The sequence below is a fragment of the Polyodon spathula genome, chromosome 29 (genome assembly GCF_017654505.1).
Source record: "Polyodon spathula isolate WHYD16114869_AA chromosome 29, ASM1765450v1, whole genome shotgun sequence".
NCBI classification, from domain to species: domain Eukaryota; kingdom Metazoa; phylum Chordata; class Actinopteri; order Acipenseriformes; family Polyodontidae; genus Polyodon; species Polyodon spathula.
In genome coordinates, this window is record NC_054562.1 from 4,662,691 (window position 1) to 4,668,920 (window position 6,230).

The window sequence follows — 6,230 nt, forward strand, 5'->3', positions numbered from 1 at the left end:
GCTGTGTTTATTACACTGTGCCATGCTTTCACTGTGTTTATTACACTGTGCCGTGCTTTCACTGTTTTGTTTCACTGCAGTTTGCCAGTATAGTGCAGCTGCAATGCCATTTAGAAACACAGTTCTGCTGGAGTTCTGTTGTAGGTGCTACCAGGGATGGGGAGGCTGTACATATGTATATAAGATTAATTCAATAGGAACTGGGGGTGCAGCGTGACAGCCTGCAATGCTAGGATCCCCCTGACACAACGGCACATTCCTGCAGTGTTATTAGAAGAGTCCCCGAGGCCCCAGGCAGCCCTGCACAGTGACTGACAGCTGCCAATCACTGAGCAGGGAAACATGTGCGTGCCTGTGCCTCTCCTTCTTTGTGTATGGCTTTGAGTTTGTGTTTTTCTGAGTGACTTTGTGTGTGTACATGTCTTTGTGTGAGTGTGTGTCTGTACCTCTCTATGTGTGTGTCTCTAACTCTCTATATGTGTGTGCGCGTCTTTGTATGTGTGTGCGTCTGTACCTTTGTGTGGAATAGTAAATAATAGTACATCAAAATATAGTGAGAGTCAATGCGAAGTCTTCACAAGTATAAGAATGCAAACCTGAGTGAGTGTGTGTGTGTGTGGGGGTGGGGGGTGCTGCCCCCAATTACTCTCTCCCTGCATCTCCAGCAGCTTGTGCAAACACAAGCCCCCCCCCCCCCCCCCCCCCCCTAACACAGCCCCCCCCCCCGGGGACAGGAATCGGATCTCTCCTTCCCTGTCTAATCCAGCACAGCCAGCAGGAATCAGACTCTCTTAACAGGAGCCAAATGCTACTGAGAGAGAACTGCTCTCGGCTTAGCTGCAAGCACCCAAACTAACGAACAAAATCAAATGAGTTTTTACAAATAATCTGCTCTCTTATAAAAAATATCTTCTAGTCTTCATATATATACTTCATATATGTACTTTACAATGCTTCCCTGTGCTTTACCATACCTCTCTGTGCTTTACAGTGCTTCCCTATGCTTTACCAGACCTCTCTGTGCTTTACAATGCTTCCCTTTCCTTTGCAATGCTTCCCTATGCTCTACCAGACCTCTCTGTGCTTTACATTGCTTCCCTATGCTTTACCACACCTACCTGTGCTTTACAATGCTTGCCTATGCTTTATCAGACCTCTTTGTGCTTTGCAATGCTTCTCTATGCTTTACCAGACCTCTCTGTGCTTTACAATGCTTCCCTATGCTTTACCAGACCTCTCTGTGCTTTACAATGCTTCCCTATGCTTTACCAGACCTCTGTGCTTCACAATGCTTCCCTATGCTTCACCATGCCTCTCTGTGCTGTATTACACTGTTCTGTATTACACTATGCTGTGCTTTTACTGTGGGACACTTGTATAAGGGATAATATGCATACCTTTTCAGCTATAGTTGAATACACATTGCCTGGTTTTGAATGAATCCTACATGCACACATCATTGTCGATTATTACCTATTCTATTCGCCTCCTTGCAATTCGACCCCATGCGTCAGGCTACCGTGCTCTGCGATCGGCCCGCCCACTTTCCCAATGCGCTTCTGCACGCGGCTCGTACAGCACAGAGCGACGGCATTTTCAAACTGCACCATGCCTGCAACAGCGCGATCTCAGCGGCGGAGAGCTTGCGAGCCCACCCACCGAGCCTGGACCCGCTCCCCAGCGCTCCACACCCCCAAATATTAAAGGCTTAGACACTTAATTGGGTATTATCTGTTTGCTTGCCCCGGCCACTCTACCACATCTGCACTGTGTGCTTCACTATACCTGCACTGTGTGCTTTACTATACCTGCACTGTGTGCTCTACCACACCTGCACTGTGTGCTTTACTATACCTGCACTGTGTGCTTTGCTATACCTGCACTGTGTGCTTTACTATACCTGCACTGTATGCTTTACTATACCTGCACTGTGTGCTTTACTATACCTGCACTGTGTGCTTTACTATACCTGCACTGTGTGCTTCTCTATACCTGCACTCTGTGCTTTACTATACCTGCACTGTGTGCTTTACTATACCTGCACTGTGTGCTTCTCTATACCTGCACTCTGTGCTTTACTATACCTACACTATGTGCTTTACTATACCTGCACTGTGTGCTTTACTATACCTGCACCGTGTGCTTTACCACACCTGCACTGTACGTTTGCTCCTCGCTGCTCTGCGATTCACGTACACAAGCAGAGTAAACACTTTGAAGCCCATTTGTTTTTCTTATGGGTTTGGGTTTGACTGAAAAAAAAATTCCCTAAAAAAACTTGCAAAGCCCTTAAGAAGCAGGAAACCCCAGAACATGTGCGAACGAGAGGACGGGGTTCAGCCAATCAGAGCACGCTTGGGCTCTAAACTTCTACAAATCCACACAGCTACTAAAACTCTCAGTTTAAACACTTAATTCAGATTATAAATAATAATAATAATAATAATAATAATAATAATAATAATAATAATAATAATAATAATAAATCTTAGCATTAGTTACTGGGAACTTTGTCTGTTAATAGGTCCCTATTCATAAATAAAGATTATTTAATATTAACTTAAAGTGAATATCTAAGTAATCGCTAGCGATCCGTAATACAAGATTCTCAGTTTTCATAAAGAAATATTACCTTTTTAAATTTTTTTTTTTTTTTTTTTTTTTTAGTAGGTTAAATCTAGCTATCTAGATTAAGACGGTAGTGTGCCTCCTCCCCCACCCCCACTTTTACACTAATTCCACAGAGAATACTGAACAAGATTTGTCCTTAATCCAAAAATGGTCAGAGGTGTAAAGTTACCCCCCCTAAAAACCATTCTCTGGAAAGGGGGGAGGGGGGGGGGGGGGGGGGGGGGGGGGTTCCATTGTCCTGTGCATTAGCAGAGTCACTTACAGGCTGGGGGGGTACAGACAGCATTGGGGTGGGGCGGTAGGGAATTTCTGGCTCCCAAATAACCAGAGTGATGAGAGTTTTTTCTTCTGAACAGTTTGAATGGTTTTAGAGAGGTGCGTATGAAGCGTGGTGCGCAGGCGTTATTATCCGCACTGCGCACAGTGCCCCGGAGACAGGCTGTAAATGAATCCCCGGCCAACGTGCAATAAGCGGGCTGGTGTCGCCCTCGGCTGTCTAAACTGAAGATTGCGCCTCATTTGGCTGGATCGTGTCAATGCGAGATCGGTTCAATGAAGCACAGGATATGAACGTGTCACTGTGTTTGAATAGATAGATAGATAGATAGATAGATAGATAGTAGGCTTTATCTAGGACATTACTTTTTACCCCTTCTTGCAGCGGTTTTAAACACAGTGCAAAACGTTTCCAAATTGGTCATTATTCAAGATTTGCTTAAGGTATATAGTTATATATATATATATATATATATATATATATATATATATATGATATAATATCTATATTAGATATCTATATATATATATAAAGCAACTATTTTAAATTAAAAATTTACGTACTGCATTTAAAACCAATAAAGCCTTCCAAAATTAGGGTCCATGGTTTGTGTGTGTGTGCTGTGTGTTAGGGGGGTAGTGAGCGGTATGTTCTCGTTTGGGGATGCGTAATCAACGCACAGCAACTTTCTCCTTAAAACCAGACAGCTAGCCCCTCCCTAGCCCCTCCCGCGGACCCCCTGAACCAAATCCACGACCACACCCCCCGAAGAGTGACATCACAAGAATGGATTGTCTGCTGTGCTGTCCCCGAAACACCAGACCCAGAGCCAGAGACAACTACCGGGCCTACTCCAGTGCCACCCATCGAAGCCTGGGGCCCCTGGAGCGCCCTGGCTCTGCTTGTCGGGGGGGGGAGGGGGCTTCCTTCTGATTGAGGTGTGGGGGTGGAAGCCCCAAGAGGAGGGGGCGCTGGAATCGAGCGAGGAAGAAGAAGGAGAAGCTTTGGAAGAAGAGCCGCCGCTGGGATTTGGTTTCGTGGAGGGCTTCGTGGACGACCTGCTGGGTTCCTTCCGCGGGCTGTGCCGGCCTGGTCTCCACCCGGCTCCCGGGGGATGTGTGGGGGTGGGGAGCATATTCGAGAAGTGGGGGGTCCCGTTCAGAGCCCTGCTGTGACTTCCTGGTCCCCCTCGAAGCCCGGATGGGTACACTTTCAAACACGAGCTGTGGGCGGAGGGGGGGAGCTGCGCGGCAGGATTGTGGTCTACCGGGGCTGTTCCTGCAGCGGCCTGGGGGGGGCGCTGTGTCTGGTGCACAGTAACGCAAATGGCGCCTCCTTGCTCCTCAGGGGAAAGCCTGATCTCTCTCTGGAGTCCTTGCTTTCCTCTGGGACGTGTCCAAGGTGCTGGTGTGGTTCGGGTCTAACCTCAGGAGAGCCTGGGGCGCAGTTGCCCACAGGTACCATTTCCAGGTCTCGTTCGGGGGGCAGCGACGGCACCTCCCCTTGCAGGATCAAGCTGACCCACCCTTCCCGCTGCACCCTCGATCAGCCTCACCTCGGCCATGCGCTACCCCGGTTCGGAAGAGTACCCCTCCGCCATGCCCCGCCTGGCAACCTCTTTCGCCCCCTGCTGGACAACCGGGGTCTGTACCTGCAGGCGCTGCAGGAGTATCGGGAGCTCCTGTCCCGAGCGAAGGCGCTGGTATCGCGGGGGGAGAAGCGGCGCACCAAGCTGGAGAAGAGACAGTGAGCCTGGATGAGGTGCCGACCGACCGGTCCTTGCCCCCCCCGGCCCCGACATTGACCCGTCGCCGACGGCGTCAACGGGTGTTTCGGGACGGGGCTCGCCTTGCACGACCATAGCGTCCCTATGTGGCCGGAGTCTGTAACTTTCTCCCCCTTATCCTTCGCCCCTCCCCCTGGTTTACTTGCGAATCGGACGCAAGTCGGAGTTTACGCAGATCGGAAAGCGTCGAAGGTCGTCAAGACTGAAGTGAAGAGACGACGGTCGAATGAGCAAAAAGAAGTATTCGGGACGACATGAAGGATGATTGGCGGACGTTCGGCGACAACATAGTCAGAGAATAGAAGACAGAGAAGATCTAATTGCTCCGCCAGACCATGCGAGGACTTGTGCCAGTACACAAAGACCGGGCCGCGTAGTGGTCCGAGCCAAGAGGAAGAGGTACGAAACCGGGGTAGCGAGCGATAGCAGGAGGCGGCTGGCTACGCGGCGAAAGGCATGGCAGATAGAATAAACAATCTGCGTCATGGAAAGACTGGTACTCCAAGGTCAGCCCGTACGGCCCCGATAACTACTCAGGTAGAGAAGGCTACTGGACCGATATCGACAGTGTTACAAGGGATGACGAACAATCCTGGACGTAGTCGGATGACACGTGTACTTTAAAGTGTTCGCTTCTTCTTCTTCTTCTTCTTCTTCTTTGTTTTTTTATTTTAAAAAAGGTCAGACAGCTCATCTGCACGGTCATTTTTCTGCCCCCACTCCCCCATGCTTTCCCCATGGTTATGTTGCACTATACCCGGCTGCTTCCCTATGCTTTACCATGACCTCTCTGTGCTTTACAATGCTTTCCCTATGCTTTACCAGACCTCTCTGTGCTTTACAATGCTTCCCTATGCTTTACCATCCCTCTCTGTGCTTTACAATGCTTCCCTATGCTTTACCAGACCTCTCTGTGCTTTACAATGCTTCCCTATGCTTTACCAGACCTCTCTGTGCTTTACAATGCTTCCCTATGCTTTACCAGACCTCTCTGTGCTTTACAATGCTTCCCTATGCTTTACCATACCTCTCTGTGCTTTACAATGCTTCCCTATGCTTTACCAGACCTCTCTGTGCTTTACAATGCTTCCCTATGCTTTACCAGACCTCTCTGTGCTTTACAATGCTTCCCTATGCTTTACAGTACCTCTCTGTGCTTTACAATGCTATCCCTGTGCTTCCATACCTATGCTTTACCAGACCTCTCTGTGCTTTACAATGCTTCCCTGTGCTTTACCAGACCTCTCTGTGCTTTACAATGCTTCCCTGTGCTTTACCAGACCTCTCTGTGCTTTGCAATGCTTCCCTGTGCTTTACCAGACCTCTCTGTGCTTTGCAATGCTTCCCTATGCTTTACCAGACCTCTCTGTGCTTTACGAGTTCCACTAGCTTTACACGAAGTGTGTCGACAGTACACGACAATAGTGTGATTTCACATTAATGTTTAAGTTGGAGTATCACAAAACTGATAAAAAGAAATAGAGTTTTATATCGCAAATGTATTGAAGATCTTAGCTTATTATAAAATGAGAAACA